This window comes from Gopherus evgoodei, chromosome 4, assembly GCF_007399415.2.
Source record: "Gopherus evgoodei ecotype Sinaloan lineage chromosome 4, rGopEvg1_v1.p, whole genome shotgun sequence".
Taxonomy (NCBI): Eukaryota; Metazoa; Chordata; order Testudines; family Testudinidae; genus Gopherus; species Gopherus evgoodei.
In genome coordinates this window covers 150,774,113-150,792,262 of record NC_044325.1, presented here as the reverse complement: position 1 = coordinate 150,792,262, position 18,150 = coordinate 150,774,113, and the positions used below count along the sequence as shown (strand labels likewise).

The 18,150-nt window shown below is 45.3% G+C and overlaps 1 protein-coding gene across 1 annotated transcript in view; it reads right to left on the bottom strand.

Moving 5' to 3' along the window:
• Window positions 1-7,846, bottom strand: part of ZFP91 (ZFP91 zinc finger protein) — a 33,764-nt gene extending 25,918 nt beyond the window's left edge. Inside the window, exons 1-2 of the mRNA XM_030561910.1 lie at window positions 7,763-7,846; window positions 6,641-6,666 (exon numbers count right to left, since the gene is read on the bottom strand). The gene's annotated coding sequence lies outside the window, so the exon portion shown is untranslated. The remainder of the gene's footprint in view (window positions 1-6,640; window positions 6,667-7,762) is intronic.
• Between the last annotated feature and the right edge of the window lie 10,304 nt (window positions 7,847-18,150).

Below are 18,150 nucleotides of genomic sequence, written 5' to 3'. Positions count from 1 at the left end.
TTTCAATTATGTGTGTTTGAAAGTGGCATTCTAAGCATACACAGCAAACAATCAGAAATGAATTGCAGACAATTAATTGTAAGTGAAAAATGATTCGCTTGTGCTTTAGAGTTTCAAGTGAGCCACTAATCTGAAGACAAAACTGTATTCATATATGCTAGCTTTCTGGGATGTACATTTAGACTTTTAACTAGTTCAATCGCCTAACTGACTATGAAGTTGCATTAAATACGATTTCACCGTTCTGCTGTGGCACAGCTAGGAGATTATATATACACACATATATAGTGTGGATGGGGCCCACATAATACATAGCAAGCTGCATATGTGGCCCACAATGATAAATAGGTTGAGAACCACTGCAATAGTGTAATGTGAAAGCTGCACAGAACATAAGATATAGGAAATGCAGAGTTAAATGACACATTCAACCATAAAGGTGACCTGCAAAGAAAATAAAGTGGCCCAAAGCCCCTTTTTTCTTCTTTTTGTTATGTATAAAAACTCAAAAGGTTTTCCAAGGTGGCTTTCTGGCTTGTTATTTCAATTAGAAATTTAGATTTTGTCCACGGTGAAAGACCATGGTAACTGGAGAACTATGACATCACAGGAGAACTAATCAACTGAGACAGGAAGGGATTTTTAGTCAGGTTGTTTTAAAATTTATCATTTCTTCAATTCCAATTCTCCCAACACTTGGGAGAAAACATACATTTGTAATAAAATTTGCCATTCTTCAGTGGTAGCAAACAAGAGTCTTGTTAACTCCTTAATTCTGGGCCTAGGTCCGCACCCCTCCAACTAAGACATAAGCATATAATACATATCAGAGCCTCCAGCAAAACACAGAGACGAGATGTGATATTTCTGATAGTTCTAAGTTTAAAAATCAGACTACCCCTTTCTTTCAGGCCTTATACATCATAAGTAAGGCTACGTTTTAGTCATGGGTATATTTAGTAAAAGTCACGGACAGGTAATAGGCAGTAAACAAAAATTAACGGCCTGTAACATGTCCATGACTTTTACTATATATCCTTAAGTAAAACTTGGGCCAGGTAGTCTGGGGTCACTGAAGCTGATGGCCCAGGCCCACCCCTGCTGGCACTGGGAGGGAAAGGGGGCCAGGCAGCCTGGGACCCCCGCTGAGGGTGGGGAGGAAGGGTTGATGGGGCTGGAAGGCTCCCTACCCAGCTCCAACCAGCATGTTCCTGCAGCTCCGAGGCAGAGGGACTAGGGGGCTCTGCGAGCTGCTTCCACCACAAGCACTGGCTCCACAGCTCCCACTGGCAGGGAATCACAGCCAATAGGAGTGGTGCCTGTGGACACGGGTAGTGTGCTGAGCCCCCGGTCCCTAGAAAATAAGAATGGCCATACTGGGTCAGACCAAAAGTCCATATAACCCAGTATCCTGTCTTCTGACAGTGGCCAATGCCAGGTGCCCCTGAGGGAATGAACAGAACAGGTAATCATCAATGATCCATCCCCCTGTCATCCATTCCTGGCTTCTGGCAAACAGAGGCTACTGACACCATCCCTGTCCATCCTGGCTAATAGCCATTGATGGACCTATCCTCCATGAACTTTAGTTCTTTTTTGAACCCTGTTATAGTCTTGGCCTTCACAACATCCTCTGGCAAGGAGTTCCACAGGTTGACTGGGTATTGTGTGAAAAAAACCTTCCTTTTGTTTGTTTTAAACCTGTCGCTTATTAATTTCATTAATAGGAGCAGCAGGAACATATTAGCGGGAGCCCAGGAGTGCCCCCATCCCCCAGGTAAGCGCCACCTCGCACCCCAAGCCCCGGCCCCAACCCTGAGTCTGCTCCCACACCAGCTGTTGCAGAAGTCATGGTAAGTCATGGAATCCTTGACCATAAGTAAACAAAGGACAAACCCAGTTTTAAAAATATCCTACAGGTTATCTTTAACTATTCCCTCGTTTCCAGCACTGTCTTTTGAAGCCTCACTCTATTACTCAAACAGAGTAAGTCTTCTCTTTGCAACTTTAGAAACAGATGTAGCAAGTTGTAGCACTGTGTACTGTAGTAATAAGATTAAGAAGTATCTGGACAAAGTAATTTCTGTATTAAATACAAAAAAGTAACAATGTAAAATTAAACTTGCAATATCAGGGCACTCAGTGACACTTTGGAAAAGTTAACTACCATATTAAACATCTTGTATATTTCATGGTATACCTTAAGAATGCTATCTTTAGGGGATTGCAATGAAAAAGGAAAGAATAGAAAACTGTACAAACTTTGAATGTCGTTGTGTTAACATTGGCAGAGCAACATTAACTTTGGGGATTTTGTGACTCTAGTGTCTGATCTTCCAAACTTTATAGCATGAATGCTAGTTTCTTTTTCAAAAGGCAAAAAGAAAAGTAGGCTTCTTGTACAGCTTACAAGCACTAATGACTGAAGGCAAAGCATATGTATTTTGTGAACCAGTAACTGAGACCTTTGATTCTCTGCATTTGTATGTAGCCTATCGCTAAATGCAAAGTTAGCATCTTCACACATTTCCACTGCAAGCACTTAGTTTTGAAGTTTCAGATATTCATGTCTTTTTTCCAAACTTAGTAAAGCGCTTCCTGCTCATTTAAGGCCTTATTTACACATCAAGTTTTAAAGTTCAGCTGCTATCTCCCCCTTCCCTCCCAAAGTTAGTCCACACAGAAGTATCTTTTTTTAAAGATACAAAAAGGTCTTTAAAAAAAAGTCATAACTTCTTACTGGTGAAAGGACATTCAGCTTCTGGCAGAAACCAGAGGTAAAATTGTAGCTGAAAATATATCAATGACTAAAGTCAGATGAATGGTAGGATGAGGTTTAGAAAGAAAGATACTTTGTAGCTTTAAAGGGGTCAGTACTTGCATGACTGACAGGTTCAATTTATGAAGTCAATTTTCAATTCAGAGATAATGGAAAAGCACGAATCAAAATTTAACCATTAAATCTGCAACCCAGTAGTTTCCAACATTAGCATTTTAGTTAGAACTGCAGTTTTAACATTTTTTTCACAAGAAGAATATCTAAACCCGTGTGAAACTGCACATGGGCTATAGTATACAGTTTGTCTAGAACTTTATGGATATTGGGTTTATGAAAACTGACAGAATTAAACAGCTATATAAAAAGGACTTACTAATTATACTGAAAAATATAGCTAATAAAATTCAAGAAGTACTTGTACAAGAACATCTGAAAATACAATCATCCCATAAAATATACTAGGATTCTATTACAATTGCATGATAAAGCACACAAGCCAGGAAATACCATAATTAAGGCTGACTTTGTAACTTTAACTGCCTCCTTATGTGCTAGTTTTGTATTTGTGATTGATATCAATCATGAAATACAATACACACCTTCCTCAGCCTTAACCTTCCCCCAGTCTTGCTATCACATGCACGAAGGCAGACCTTTGTGCCTATGCACTGATGTCAATGATCCAGTGAGCCCTTAGATACACATTACACTATCTATTTTTATTCTTTTACACAACACTAGTTATACTGGTATAGCAATTCCTTATGGTTTTTATTGATAGTGCAAGTTCACTTGTTTTATTTTTATAATTCTGCCATCCCATGGTTCTCCCCCCCTTTGTAATCTCTGTAGCAGCCACTCTATGTTTGCGCAATGCTGAGCACAAATGAGGCCCCTCTCTTGGTTGGCCTGGAGGCACTATTGTAATAAACATATTAAATAATAGTAATTCTGTTTGCACTCAAACTATACATTTTCTTTGCAAGCTGCAGCACAGCTGCTTGCAACTGTAAGTAGAATTCCAAATATGAAAACCTTATTGAGCTAAAAATTTTGGTGACCTATATACTACAGAAAATTTACACTTCTGCTCGGTTGAATACCTAAGATGCATGTTGTATACACATAGTTTACTATGTACTTTTCAACTAAGTGATTTTCATGAACTGTTTGTCTGCCATACACAGACAAGCAGTCATTACAAGATGCTGTACAGATTTATCTAAATCAGTAGTTTTCAACCTGTGATCCACAGACTCCTGGAGGTACAGACTATGTGTAAGATCTCCAAAGGGGTCTGCACCTCTATTTGAGATTTTGTATAGGGGTCCGCAAATGAAAAATGTTTGAAAACTGATCTAAATAAAAAACTGTATACAGTATTGTATTTAATAGTATGTGATAATTAAATACCACCATAATGCAAGTACAAGGATGCACAGTTAAATTCCACATATAAACTTAAATGTTAGCATTTATTGACTTAAATCTTTAAACATGCAATAGCTTCACCCTCCAGGACTTCAAAGGTCTGTTGGCTAGCAAAAACTGCCACCAGGTAAGTTACACAATCTGATACTGTTTGAATAGATGCCACCAAAATATTCTAGCATCTCTCCTGCACACCATGAGCTGTGTGGCTGAGAAGGATGCTGGCATCTTCCTATACGATAAAGCTAATGTGAACCAGACTATGGGTAATTTCTGTACACCTTTAACTTTTCCCCGGCTCCAAGCATCCCTGTCAATGCACAGTAATTTAGCTGACTGGATATTTCCATGTACTCCCAGGTTCACTCTGTACAAATGTGCAAGTGTGTAATATTTGTACTATCAGTGTCTGGGGTCCCAGCCCTGCAGTAGAAAACCATTATGTTAGGTGCTGTATAATCACTGAACATAATTACTTTCATGCACACTTTGAGCTACAAAAGGCTCTTACTTTGTATGGGATTTTAAGAGGTGAAAAATTCAAAGCAAGTTTTCCTATCAAACAAGGCTAGGTGCAGCTCTTCAGTTAGCGTGAAATGTGTCATAGAAATAGAGCTATTTTGGCTTTAGGGCTGGTTCATAAAGAAAAAGCACAAGAATTTCAGTGTGGAGAATTATTTCCATGTTTTCACATTCAAGGACAGCTAAAGCATTCATTGCTCCAAGTTTTTTAAAAATTAAATTAAACTTTAGAAAAAGACTAAGCTTGGGAAAATACAATCTGAAACATGAAAAGTTTCAGAAAGTTTTAAGCAACTGAAAAAAGTGGAATCATTAGGTCAACTTAGCAGCATGATTACTTAAAAAAGCCCAAGCATGAAATAGATTGGAAGTGACTAGATCAGGGGTCGGCAACCTTTCAGAAGTGCTGTGCCGAGTTGTCGTTTATTCACTCTAATTTAAGGTTTCGCATGCCAGTAATATATTTTAACATTTGTAAAAGGTCTCTTTCTAGAAGTCTATAATATATAACTAAACTATTATTGTATGTAACGTAAATAAGGCTTTTAAAATGTTTAAGAAGCTTCATTTAAAATTAAATTAAAATGACTGGTGGCCAGGACCCGGGCAGTGTGGGTGGCACTGAAAATCAGCTCGCGTGCCACCTTCGGCACATGTGCCATAGGTTGCCTACCCCTGCACTAGATAAAATAATTTACATAAATATTCAATTATGCTTCATACATTCAGAAAACAGCAATGACACTCCCCTTACACACTCCAGCAATCTTAACTCTAAGAGAGAAGGCACTAACTCAACACACATCACTAATTATATTATTTACATAGTAAAATGTGTATATATATTAGCGGTGTATACGCTAAATGAATTCATAAGCACGGATTGCAAATCAGCACAGAATTAATTTACCGTGTGGTAGGTAGATGAGTGACATATTTTAACACCCAGCTGGACTGAACTCTGAAGAGGCCCCTGGTTTCTCCCTTCTTAAGGTCTCACTATAACACTGTAGCCTACAATCCTTCCTTTTCCTCTTTGGCTGTTTATTTGTCTGTCTACAAACAGCAACACAGACTGCTGCCAATAGGAAGTTGCAGCACATCATTGACTAGAGAGGCCCCAAGGTTTCTGGACACAAATGCCTACAAATCAAAATTAAACTGAACACGGCAGCAGAGAAAAGTGAGCTGTTTGTGTATGTATATATAGTCTCTGCATTCTGAGTTCGCTGGGAGACTTCCCATTCTGTGAGGCTCTGTCCATTTCAGCCTGCCAAACACTATATAATACTTTCTTTTGTAAACTGCTTCAGGACGAAGCCTCTATCATCTCCCTGCTCCACCACTGTCAGTTTTTTGCACATAATGTTTCTACTCCTCTCATACTGCCCCATACACACTGAATACTCTCCATGATTTGATCCACAAGGCCACTACCTTCTCCTCCAAATTTCTGCTCAGTCACCTCTGCTGCAGCACCTAGAAGAAATCTACTGCCATCCACAGAGAGGCAGATGGGGCTAGATGACAACATTTATAGTAGAATGCAAATACATATGCATACACAAATGTATACATTGGAATGCATCCCTCTCCCTGTACCTTTCGTATGTCACACTAGGGCCTGATCCTGTAATATGATGCTCACAGAGACTGTTGAGAACCAGGGCCTTGTAGCTCTTAAGGTACAGGACTAGGTTTATATGGAGCCTAGCACAATGGGACCCCAATTGTGAGGGGAGCTTTGGGGCACTATTGCAATACTAAACACCAAACAAACATGAAATGTTATCTTAAAATGGAAGATGCATCAGATGGAAGGCTGCCTTAGGGAAAGTCTCCCTTTCCCTGATGCCATAAACAAATCATAAGGAACAAACCAGAATGAAGGAGGCATTCAGATCTTACCTTTACCAGCTGCTTTATGTGCATATCTGAAAGAAATATAAAAGTAAATATAAATAACAGAATGCTGCTGCCATATTACACAAACTAACATCTAACCCCATTAAACTGTAAGGTGAGCTCTAATTTCAAACTGCATGGGCAGCTCCTGCAAAGTAAACAAACAAACAAAGGTTCCCTTATCTTGAAGGGCTGGTCTTTAATCACTTTCAAATAAAACTGGCAGTTTCTCCAAGGCATCTCTCCCTCCCTGAGTAAAATCTATGGCTATAAGGGCTTGTCTACATGAAAAAGTCACATAATTCCACCCAAGGCATGAACTGAATCCTCAACCAGTGCAATTTTCTCACATAGACAAGTCCTAAGAGTCTCCATGCACCTTTCAAGCCAGTGGAGACCCTCCTATATCCCCTCCAGCACTACTCTCAAGTAGCTGCCAAATTATCATGATCTTCATTCAATGCCTTTGACTAGCAATTCAGTTTTTGCTGAATGGAAAAGGCTGCACTCTTCTGAGGAGAAGACCCTCTTGTACTGTGAGTGCATATGAACATAGAGAACGGAAGTTCAAGCAGATTCTGATAAGACTAGAGAGCAGAGTCTACTCCCTCTTCCCCTCCCCAGTATCTCTGTGTGAAGGGGGGGATGCAGAGCCGCCCCCCCCAGTATCTCTGTGTGAAGGGGGGGGATGCAGAGCCGCCCCCCCCAGTATCTCTGTGTGAAGGGGGGGGATGCAGAGCCCCCCCCAGTATCTCTGTGTGAAGGGGGGGGATGCAGAGCCCCCCCCAGTATCTCTGTGTGAAGGGGGGGGATGCAGAGCCCCCCCCAGTATCTCTGTGTGAAGGGGGGGATGCAGAGCCCCCCCCAGTATCTCTGTGTGAAGGGGGGGGATGCAGAGCCCCCCCCAGTATCTCTGTGTGAAGGGGGGGGATGCAGAGGTGCCACAGGACTCTCTTGCTTTTTACAGATCCAGACTCCCCCCCCCACGCGTGTCTCACTGTGTGTGAAAGGGAGACACAGAGCCCCGCCCCCCCATGTGCGTGCGGAGGTCCAAAGTCTCCCCCCGTCAATGTGTGTGTTGGGGGGGCGCGATGTCCTGCTTTCTCCTCCGGGCCCGGTACTCACGCGGGGCGCGAGGTCCCCTTCTTGCCCCCGGCTCCCGGCGGGGCGGCAGCTGCCGGCGGCGGCTCGGTCTCCTCGGGCGGGCGGGCGCCGGGGCTGCTCTTCCGGCGGCGGGGGTACTCGGCCTTCCTGCGGCGGGATGCGGCGGCGGCGGCTCCCCCCGCAGCCTCCCCGGCGGCGGCGGCCCGGCTCCGCTCCCGGCCTCCCCTCAGCACCCGGCTGCCCGCGGACTCCTCCCCCTGCTCCGGGGCGGGGGCGGGGGCGCGTCGGCGGCCGGCGGCGGCGGAGGGTGGCCCCTGGGTCTCCCCCTGCTCCGCGGCGCCCCCCGACAGCTCGGTCCCGCCCGGCATCGGGGCGGCGAGCGGAGGGGGCCGCGGCGGTTGCTCCTCCTTGCTGCCCCCCGGCGGCGCTCCGCCCACCCCCGCCCTACGCAGTCGCGCCCGCTCAACGGCAGCCAATTAGGAGCCGGCGTCGGCTTCAGCCCGGGCGCAAGATTCTCCGCCCTTCCCCGTCACCCACCAATCATGCAGAAAGGGCTGGGACACGCCACACCCCCTCTCCAGAGCCGGCCAATCAGCAGCCTAACCGAGCTTAGTCCGCGCGCCGCTCCGTTGACCAATCGGCCAGCGCAGCTCCCCGGGAGCGCGCGCCCGCTCGCGCGCGCTGTCTGTTTTCCCAACCGTGGCGCGCGCCGCGACCCCCTCCCCCTAGCCGATTAGCAGCCGCGTCTCGCGCCCGGCTCGGTGACCTTTTCACCCACTCGGCCCAGGAGCCCCCGTCGCGCGTGGCTCGGGGGAGGGTGGGCGCGCACCGCGCAGGCGCAATCGCTTCGCCCAGCCTCTGCTGTTACGATCGTGGTTCCTACCGCCCCCGCCGCAGCCTGGGCCCCTCTGGTCCCCCCGAGTCCCTGGTCCGTGGGAGAGGTCGCGAGGGAGCCGGTAGCCCCCGGGACCCTCCCGCTCTGGCTCTCGCACCGTCCCCGCCACTCGCGGTGCCGGAGCGGGGGAGGAGTTTTTTTGGCTGTCGCTTCTCCTTTAAGAAAAAAAAAAAAAAGCCCTATCGGGCGGCGGGTGAAAGTCGGTTACAAAATGGCGGCCAGCGCAGGGGGGCGCGGCTGGCGGAACGTTCGCCCACTTCCGCTCCTGCTCGCGCATGCGCCCTGGCTCCGGGGCAGCGCATTGTGGGAGTTGTAGTCTGAGTTCAAAGGCTGGGAGTTGACGCGCAGGAGAAATTAACCTGGAAGCGACCCCGAAGGCAGCTGGGAAATGCTTTTTCTCGGGCCATGCTTGCGCAAGGTCTTGCCTAACCTCCTTTGGCTGCAGTTCCTGGGGCCTCCCACCTGGCATCCTCCTGGGCACAGGGTTCATGGTGGAGCTGGGCCCAATGCCACCTGCTGCTGCCTCCCCCAACCCTCCCCTCTGGCCCTATGGGTGGGGGAGGCAGCTTTCCCTGGCAGTGCCTGTGCAACAGGAATATCTTGGTGACAGATGAGCATGGTGCATGGTGCCATCCCCCAGAATAGTGCCCTTTGATGCTTCGATCCATTTGGATAAAGCCGGTACCATTTTGCAGCTGCAACTCTTCGTATTGTGAACTACTAGATAAACATGGCCAAAGGGGCGAGCTGAGTTTTGGAAAAAGGCTTCTTCCCTGGCTAAGTCCCTTCTCCAGGATCAACACTAGGAGTTCTAAAACGAGGGTATGGACCTGACTCAGCATCAGGTCTGAGCAGCCTTTGATATGGGCAATACAATAGCGAGAGTTGCTGCCTCTGAAGTGGCCACTCATCAATCTTCTTGGCTCCAGGCCTCTGGCTTCAATTGGAGATCCAGAAAAAAACATGAGAGAACCTTTTTGGGGAACAGGTGGAGGTTCCTTTACAAAAGGCAAGGAGAGGAAGGCCAACCTGCAGTTTCTTAGGTTTGTGTACTGCTCCTTAGGCCCTGCCCCCCGCCACCCACATGGGGGTGGGAAAGGGTAGGCTCCTCTTTGTAAGCTAGTTTTTACTTACACATTTGGTTTCAAGGATGTGCAGGACTCCTCTACGCAGGGTGCCTAACCTCAGTAGCAGAATTTGTAAGGTATAGCATCCTCTTTCCGCAGACATAAAAACCAATGGAAATTTGAAGAATTCCAGAGCATTTAGCCAGGTAATCACTTTCAGTAGCCTGGTGGGATCTTTGATTGGTGGCAGTAAAGTTGATAGCCTTTATTTCCAAAGGCCTCTGATCACTTTGGATGCATAGATCCTGTTCTGTTCATTCCCTCTGAAGCACCTGACATAATACTAGGCTAGCTGGACCACTGGTCTGGCTGTTCTTATGCCCTGAGCATTTTATGGTGAAGCTACATAGTCAGGTTTTCAAAAACGCTCCAGCTGTCTTCCCTTGAGAATGCTCTGGGGTACCATCTTGTTATGAAGAGCTGCTGCATAAAATCCAGTGCCTCCTGGAAAAGAAAACCTCTCGAGGCCATGCCACAGTATGAAGAGGGAAGGGGCTTTATTCCTTGTGTTCCCATAATATCAAAAAGTACATTTGGAGACCCAAATCTGTATCAGGCCAAAAGACTTCAAGATGGTCATCTTGGAAACCGTCCCACTACTTAAAACCAGTTGCCTTCCGTTAGATGATCAGAACCTTGTAGAAGCTCTGGCTCCGTCTATGCCAGAGCAATTTTCTGGCTCCACTCCTGTCAGCAATGTTGGGAGGCCTAATGTAGAGGATGTGTCACTGGCATTTTAATAAGAAATCTGAAAAGTTTTTTCTTAGTTTGTTTATGTTTTCAGTTTGAGACTTGTGATCCATAAAGATCCACTTGTGTACTAATTTTTTTTAACAAAATCCTTCCTGTCACACATTTTGAAATTCAAAATTTTTCTCCCTCTCAAGGAAAATCTTAAGTGAGAAGCACTTAAATTACAGTTATCTCTGGCATTACTGCTGTTTTCCAAGCAGATAAAAAACAACATGTCTTTCTCTTGTCTAAAGGTTTGTGGGGGAAATTGACCAGTACAGCTATTTTAAAATAATATTCTACTATAGTTATTCTGGAATAACTCCCCCATGCAAATACTCTCTATACCCAAATAAGTGACTTCTAGAATAATTACTCTGTTCTGGTTGCAGAGTAATTATTCCAGAATAAAATCACTCATTTCAGAATATAGTGTCTACAAAGGGGTGTTATTCTAGAATAGCAAAATAACACTGGACTAGCTCTGCCGATCAATTTCCCCTACCTAGACAAGATCTAGGAACACTCTTTCTACTTAACACACAGCTACATTGTCCTGCTTAAAGCTGTTACAATGCTGCCTCTCAGCAGATTGGGGGAGGAAAAAAAGTTCAAATTGCAGCTCAGTAATTCACATGTCCATGGGACCTGTGATGTCTTTATTTTGCAGTAAACCAAGTTGCATGAGCTGCTGAGGGCAAAAGAGGGTATCAAAATGCAAACTTCAAGGAGGAACAAAAAACAGACAATTTCTTTTTGCCTTGTTTCTAATTTATTAGGACTTTAACGCAAGCTAATGTATGAGAGTTAGAAACATTCCAAAGAGCTGTGTGTGTCACCTTTAACGCTGTTTTGAATGTCAGTTAAACATACCTATGCTCAGTTTCATAACATCGTGTTTGTAAATGGCAGCAGCATCTGATCTACACTACAGCTCCCAACATTTCTAGCATCAGTTAGACCCAAAAGGGAAATTTTTAGAAAATCTCCCTAGTATCAACAGGGCCTTACTTGCACATAGGGATATCTCTCAGTCAATGGATGTCTCTCTCCAGATTCATGGCAGGAAAACAACACAACCAAATTTCATGTCGTGTTCGTTGGCACCTGATGTGTTGACATGAATGTTTGAGTAGCTGTAGCCTGTCTGCGCAGCGGGGGAATGCATGAGTTCTTCTGTTTAGACAATTGGCTGGTCAAGGTCACCGTTCTGGAAAGAATCAAAAGATAAAACCACTGTTAGAGACACTGGATAATTTAACATAAACCCCAGAGTAACGATCATCCCCAACAGGAACCTACCCCAAACCTTCCCACCCCTGGACAGAATTGAAGACAGTAGCAGCCTGGGGGAGAGGATATGTAAGAGCTGGTGTCAGCTTGAACCATGCAACAAATATTGAGTCTTGTGGCTGCAACAATATTTGTCATGCCCATGGCACATCTCCATGTAAGACCACTTCAGCTGATCCTGAGATCCCAGTAGAATGTGGACTTTCATATCACATCCAGGGGATGGACTGTCTCTAGGCTTCTCTGGCCTGGTGGCGGTCTAGGCCCAATCATTAAACAGGACAGTCTTTCAAACTCCTGACGTTCAAACTGTAGTGACCATATTGCATTCATCAAAGCTGAGAGGCGGAGCCTATGCCTTCCCAGTAAAATCAGTTTCTGTAGGAAGAAAGTCTACATGTTAGTTTTTTGGAGACAGGCATTAAGGGCTTTCAGAGATGCCAAAAGGTGATCCCAATTCATATGGACAATAGATGGCTGAATTGTGCCTTAATGAGACAGTCATCATCCTGCCACTCTCTCCATGCCTTTAACCCCAGTGAGGCTCTTCTTCACCTACCTGCTGTTTAAAAAGGCCTTCTGTGGGCAGATTCCATTAGGAATCTTCTAAAGGTCATAGCCCAGCTTTTTGCTTATTTTCACACCAGTTCCCTTGGCACCCTTCTCACTAAGAAGACAGTGACTTAAATAACTGATTGCATTTGGCACTGCTGTGACCTGGCTTGAAGTTAGGGGGTTATATCAGGACTCAAAGATGATTCAGAAATAGATGTATTCAAGGTAGCCCCACAAGCCTTGTTTCATATGCGTGCAAAGCACTGTTGCTTGGATTTGTCCTCTAGCATGAATTGCACGTGGTCCTTTATTCCCTTCAGAAGTGGGTTGCAAAATAGGGCAGCCCCAATTATCCTGCCCTCTAGCATCTTTGGGTCTTTCAGCACATCTGCTGGTCCTGTGCTGTATGCCACTGCCTGAAACTGAGGCCACTAGGCAGCAGTTCAGCAGCTGTTGTTTCAAATTTGGTGCCTTTGGCAGCAAGGTCAGGGCAAGGAATGAGATAAAATGATTTGGAATGGTAGTAACCCAAATCAAGCCCTGCTATTGTATGAATCTCACTCCCAGCCACCTCCCCTTGGAGGGTTATCTTTATGAGGTGGTGGCTTCTGACTCTTCATTTTCTATCCACCTCCCTGGCTTAGCTTGTCATATATTTTCTTAGTTAAATTAAATGTTGTGATTGATTTATTTTGAGGAGCAGCGCTTTCCTGCTCAATCAGGAACAGCTGGAAAGGGTCAAAAGTCAGCAGCCAGGGACTGGGTGGGTGCAAGATCAGGGGCTGTGTCTCATGTTACTAGCCTCTAGTGCTCTCTTTAGGGACCAGAAGAAATAAAGAGCTGGGCCATCCCATCAGTCTCCTGCTAGGGAGCTGAGACCTAGAAATGGGATTCTCTGAGAAAAGGAGGACTATAAAGTAAATCCACCCCCCTTCCCCAGGTTTTATTTCCTCTGGGAAAGGCTCTGGGTAGACCAATAGATAGTTGGAAGCCTCAAGGAGGTGTGGACCTGAGCAGGTTCCCCAAGCACTTTAGACAACCTCACTGGTAAGGATAAAACATTAAAAAGTTTATTAACTACTGAGAGATAGATTTTAAGTGAGGATAAGTGTTAGGCACGGAGGTCAAAATTGGTTATATAAGAAATAAAAATAGAATCGCAGTGTAAATTCTGACTTTAACGGACTAAACAAAATGTGAATCAAACAGTTTTTCTCACCCCACTGGATGTTCCAGGCAGTTTACAGTTCTTATTACACAGGCTGAATTTCCTTCTCAGCCTGGGACCAATCTCCTCACTTCAAAATCTTTGTTTTCCAAATGATCTTCCAGGTGTAGAGATGGGAGAGGAGAGATTCCAAGTGGTGAGGTCATTGACCCTCATTTATACTTTCTCTCTGCTAGAAAGATTCTTGCTGTGATGTAGGGGTTCGGAAGTCCTCATTTTGTATGTGCCCCCTTGGAGGAGTCTCTGGGAGAGTGGATTCTGTTTGATGGGCCATCAAGACATGCCTGGTTGGTCCTGATGTAAATTAATCTTGTCAGTTTTCAGAGGGGTAGCCATGTTAGTCTGTATCAGCAAAAATAACAAGGAGTCCTTGTGGCACCTTAGAGACTAACAATTTATTTGGGCACAAGCTTTCGTGGGCTATAACCCACTTCATCAGATGACCCACTTTATTAGATGCATCTGATGAAGTGGGTTATAGCCCATGAAAGCTTATGCCCAAATAAATTGGTTAGTCTCTAAGGTGCCACAAGGACTTCTCATTAGTCTTGTCAGTGTTCGTTGCTCCTTTGTTGCCACTGGAAGACCAGCTGTGGGAGTTTCCCACTTACCATGTATTTCGGTAACAAACGTATAGCAATACTTTCTAATGTCACATACAATGATAGTACAGACAATCCAAAAGGATAGTAATGTTCAACAGATCATGACTTTTTAAATGATACCTCTCAAGGTGTACTTTGTACAAAACATCTCCTATTCATATCACAGTGGTGCATATGGGGGTGCCAGGGTGCTATTTTGAGGTACCAAGTGCCACATCTGGGCCTTACATTTACACACAGCCTCTTTGAGGGGTGCCCTCTGCCAGTCTGGGTTTGTTCAGATGGGTTGTGTAGAAACCTACCATGAGGTCAGGGGAATGTACTTGAGAATCACTCTTCTGGGCCATAGCTCCTAATCTACAAGGTACCCCAGTGGTAGCTGTGTTTGATTTTTTGAGTCCAGTATCTTGTGGCTCTCATACTCCTTGGATGCATCCTGGAGGGGGCAGTAGCTGAGCCTGGTGTGTGAAGGGGTTGTCCATGTAGGGTTTAGCAAAGGTACATAGAACATTGAGTGTATTTTGAGGGATCTAGGTAATTGAAACCTCACTGGTTTGAATATCTGTGGCTCAAGGTATCAGTAATCCAGTTTATGACATGGCCTGTGTTTGTAGAGGTGTTGGGCTGGGAGCCACACTTCTTCCCTGCTGGGGAATGCCAGGCCTTCTGGTGTATCAGTGTATCGCTTATAATCTTCCTTGGTCCTGTTCAGATGTGCCTTCAGTTCTTGGATCTTGTTGATCAGGCATACCTAGTTGGCAGCCACAGGATTGGTGAAGGTGACAGCTATGGCAGGTAGAGATGGGTGTGGAAGCCACAGTTTGCACAGAACACACTCTGGCCAGATTTGCTGGCTTGGACTTACTATCAGTTTGTGGGTGATAGGCGGTGGATATGTAAGCATGGACCATGAACCAGCATAGGGTTTTGCACCAAAACTATGACACAAACTATGGACCACAATCAGTTGTGACTTGCTCCACGAGTCCATGGAGATGGATGACCTGAGTGACCAGGAGCTGAACCATTTCTTCTGTGGGTGTGCAATGGGAATGAAGTGGCCATTTTTGGCAATTGGTCGACCATGGTAAGGACTACAAAGTGCCCATTAGATATGGGGAGCTTGACTTTAAAGTCCAGGGTAATGGCTTCCGAGGGTCTGTATGATGCTGTAGAAAAAGAAAGATGCATGCTTACATTAAGGTATCAACACTGTTGCACAATTGTGATAAATCTTATACAAAGTATGCCTTGTAAGGTAACATTGGAAAAGTTGTAATCTGTTGAACAATGTTATTCTGTTTGTATGTATTGTGACAAAGTTCCTCCTCTACCTTGGTGGGTCCTGCACTTATCTGGCAGATTTGCTCACCTCAGTGATTTTCCCCACAGTCTGGGTCAACTTCTCCTGTGTCTGATCAGGAGTTGGGAGGTTTGGGGGGAACCCGGGCCCTGCCTCTACTCTGGGTTCCAGCTCAGGGCCCTGTGGATTGCAGCTGTCTATAGTGCCTCCTGTAACAGCTGCATGACAGCTACAACTCCCTGGGCTACTTCCCCATGGTCTCCTCCAAACACCTTCTTTAACCTCACCATAGGACCTTCCTCCTGGTGTCTGAAAAGCTTGTACTCCTTAGTCCTCCAGCAGTACACCCTCTCACTCTCAGCTCCTCACACACACACACTTCCTCTCTTCTAGCTCCCCCCCCCCCCCGACTGGAGTGAGCTCCTTTTTAAACCCAGGTGCCCTGATTACCCTGCCTTGATTGGCTGCAAGTGTTCTAATCAGCCTGTCTGCCTTAATTGGTTCTAGCAGGTTCCTGATTAGTGCAGCCCGTGCTCTGGTCACTCAGGGAACAGAAAACTACTTATCCAGTGACCAGTATGTTCGCCCTCTACCAGACTCCTGTACCCCACTGGTCTGGGTCTGTCACAGTATGTATTATCATTGTCTATGAAGTGATAAATCTTTGCTATGTGTTTGTACCTCAAACATGTTATTTTTCTGGGTAACACCCACAAGACAGGTTTACATCAAGACCAGCCAGCCATGGCTGATGGGCCATTAAGGAGAATCAACTCTTCCAGTGGTGCCCTCTTGAGGACACCTCAAAGAGCATATGGACAATGGAGGTTCAGTGACTCAGCAGGGCACATAGAACATGTGATCCCCGACTCTATGTTTGAGACAGTAACTTTTCATGCACATAGGCTGCGGATAGAAATGGGGCAATCATCCCCTAGCCTCTTTACTGCTCCACATATTTGGACTTTGATTTCTAACAAAGGGAATATTTGAACAGGGGATTGAGGACCCCTAGTCTTTTGGGTGATCAAGAGAAACTTACTGCAAGCTAGCAGATTTAACAGCACTGCTATTATCCTGATCTACAAATTCTGTAATGTATATGATTCATTTAATAACTCTCTTCTCTTTTATATATTTTTTATATTAATAAACCTTTAGTTTAGTTTACTAAAGGATTAGTTCTAGCATGGTTTTTGGGTGAGAGCCAGAAGTACATATTGATCTGGGGTGAGTGTCTGGTTCTTTGGTACTGGGAGAGCCTAATATATGTAATTTCTTGTTTTAATAATTTATCACATAAACCTGTTTGTCTGGGTGGTGCATGAAGGGCTAAGGGGACTGTCTGTGTCTCCATGATAACCAGTGTAGTATGTTTGAAGCACACATTTGTTACTGGCTTGGTGAAATCTTATGATGGAGTATACCACCAATTTTGGGTACATGCTCTGTTTTTGGGCAGTCTGATCTGAGATTGGTGCTCTTAAATGTGTCCCATATCAGGCAGCATGACAGTCTAGATGGGGTTTCAGAAGGCACTAGGGCACTGAAGGGTTTTGAGTGCGGCATCTTGGTGTGGCTTCCCTGACAAGAATCAACATATGAGTGAGTCTTGCTCATTCGGAGCCACCAGAGGAGTGGTCAGCCAAATGGAAAATCTTGAGGTGACCCAGATGATGGCTAAAAGTGAGTCATGTGACAACCATAGTGCTTCTGAGTGGGTCCCAGTAGAACATATAAGTGGCCCTGGACATCCTGGACCTGGTGTTGCCCATGGTTTGCTGCCTCGGGTTCCTTGGGAGGAGGCTCCTTCCCTGCAACTGAGTGGATCAGTGACATGAGGTCTTGAGGAATCACAGCATCCAGGAAGTTCCAGGGTTTAAGAATGTGTGGGCTCAACTTGGGGGAGGGGAGACGGGTGCCTTGGCTGGTGAGATTTTCCCCTTCTCAGGATAAGGCATTGGTGGTTTTGTTCTGGGCCCCCAATTGTTATGTGATGGCAAAATTGAAGTATGTAAAGGTTAGGGCCCAGTGTAGCTTTCTCTGGTTCAGCACCTTGTCTTGGAAGAGGTATTTTAAGTTTCTGAGACCTCACCTGTACTGGGTACAGAGCACCCTCCAGATAGTTATGAACTTTGAAGTCTGCTTTGATGGCTAGAAGCTCATTATCTAGAATTTTATAATTCTGTTGGGCTGGAATGAGGTGTTGTGAATAGTAGGTGCTAGGGAGGAGGTGATGTTGGGGATCACATCTTTGGGAGAGTATGGCCCCAACTGCCACATTGGAGGTGTTGCTCTTGATGACAAAGAGTCATGCCAGGTCAGGATGGGCCAGGAATGAGGTACTGGTAAAGATCATCTTGAGCTGTTCAAACACTCATTGTTTCCTCCATAGACCAGGTGAAGGTGGTGTTTTTGCAAAGTGCTGTCAGTGGGGCAGTTTGGCCTGAAAACCTAGAGATGAATTGCCTATAAAAATTAGCAAACTCAAGAATGCATTGTAGCTGCTTGATGTTTGGGGTATGTATGTGCCCAGGTCTGTTCCGCCTCCACCTTCTAGGGGTCCTTTTGGAGTCCCTCAGAGGACAGGATGTAGCCCAGGAACTTCATGGAAAACTGGTTGAAGCTGCACTTTTCTCAGCTTTGCATATAGGCTGTGTTGGCTGAGCCA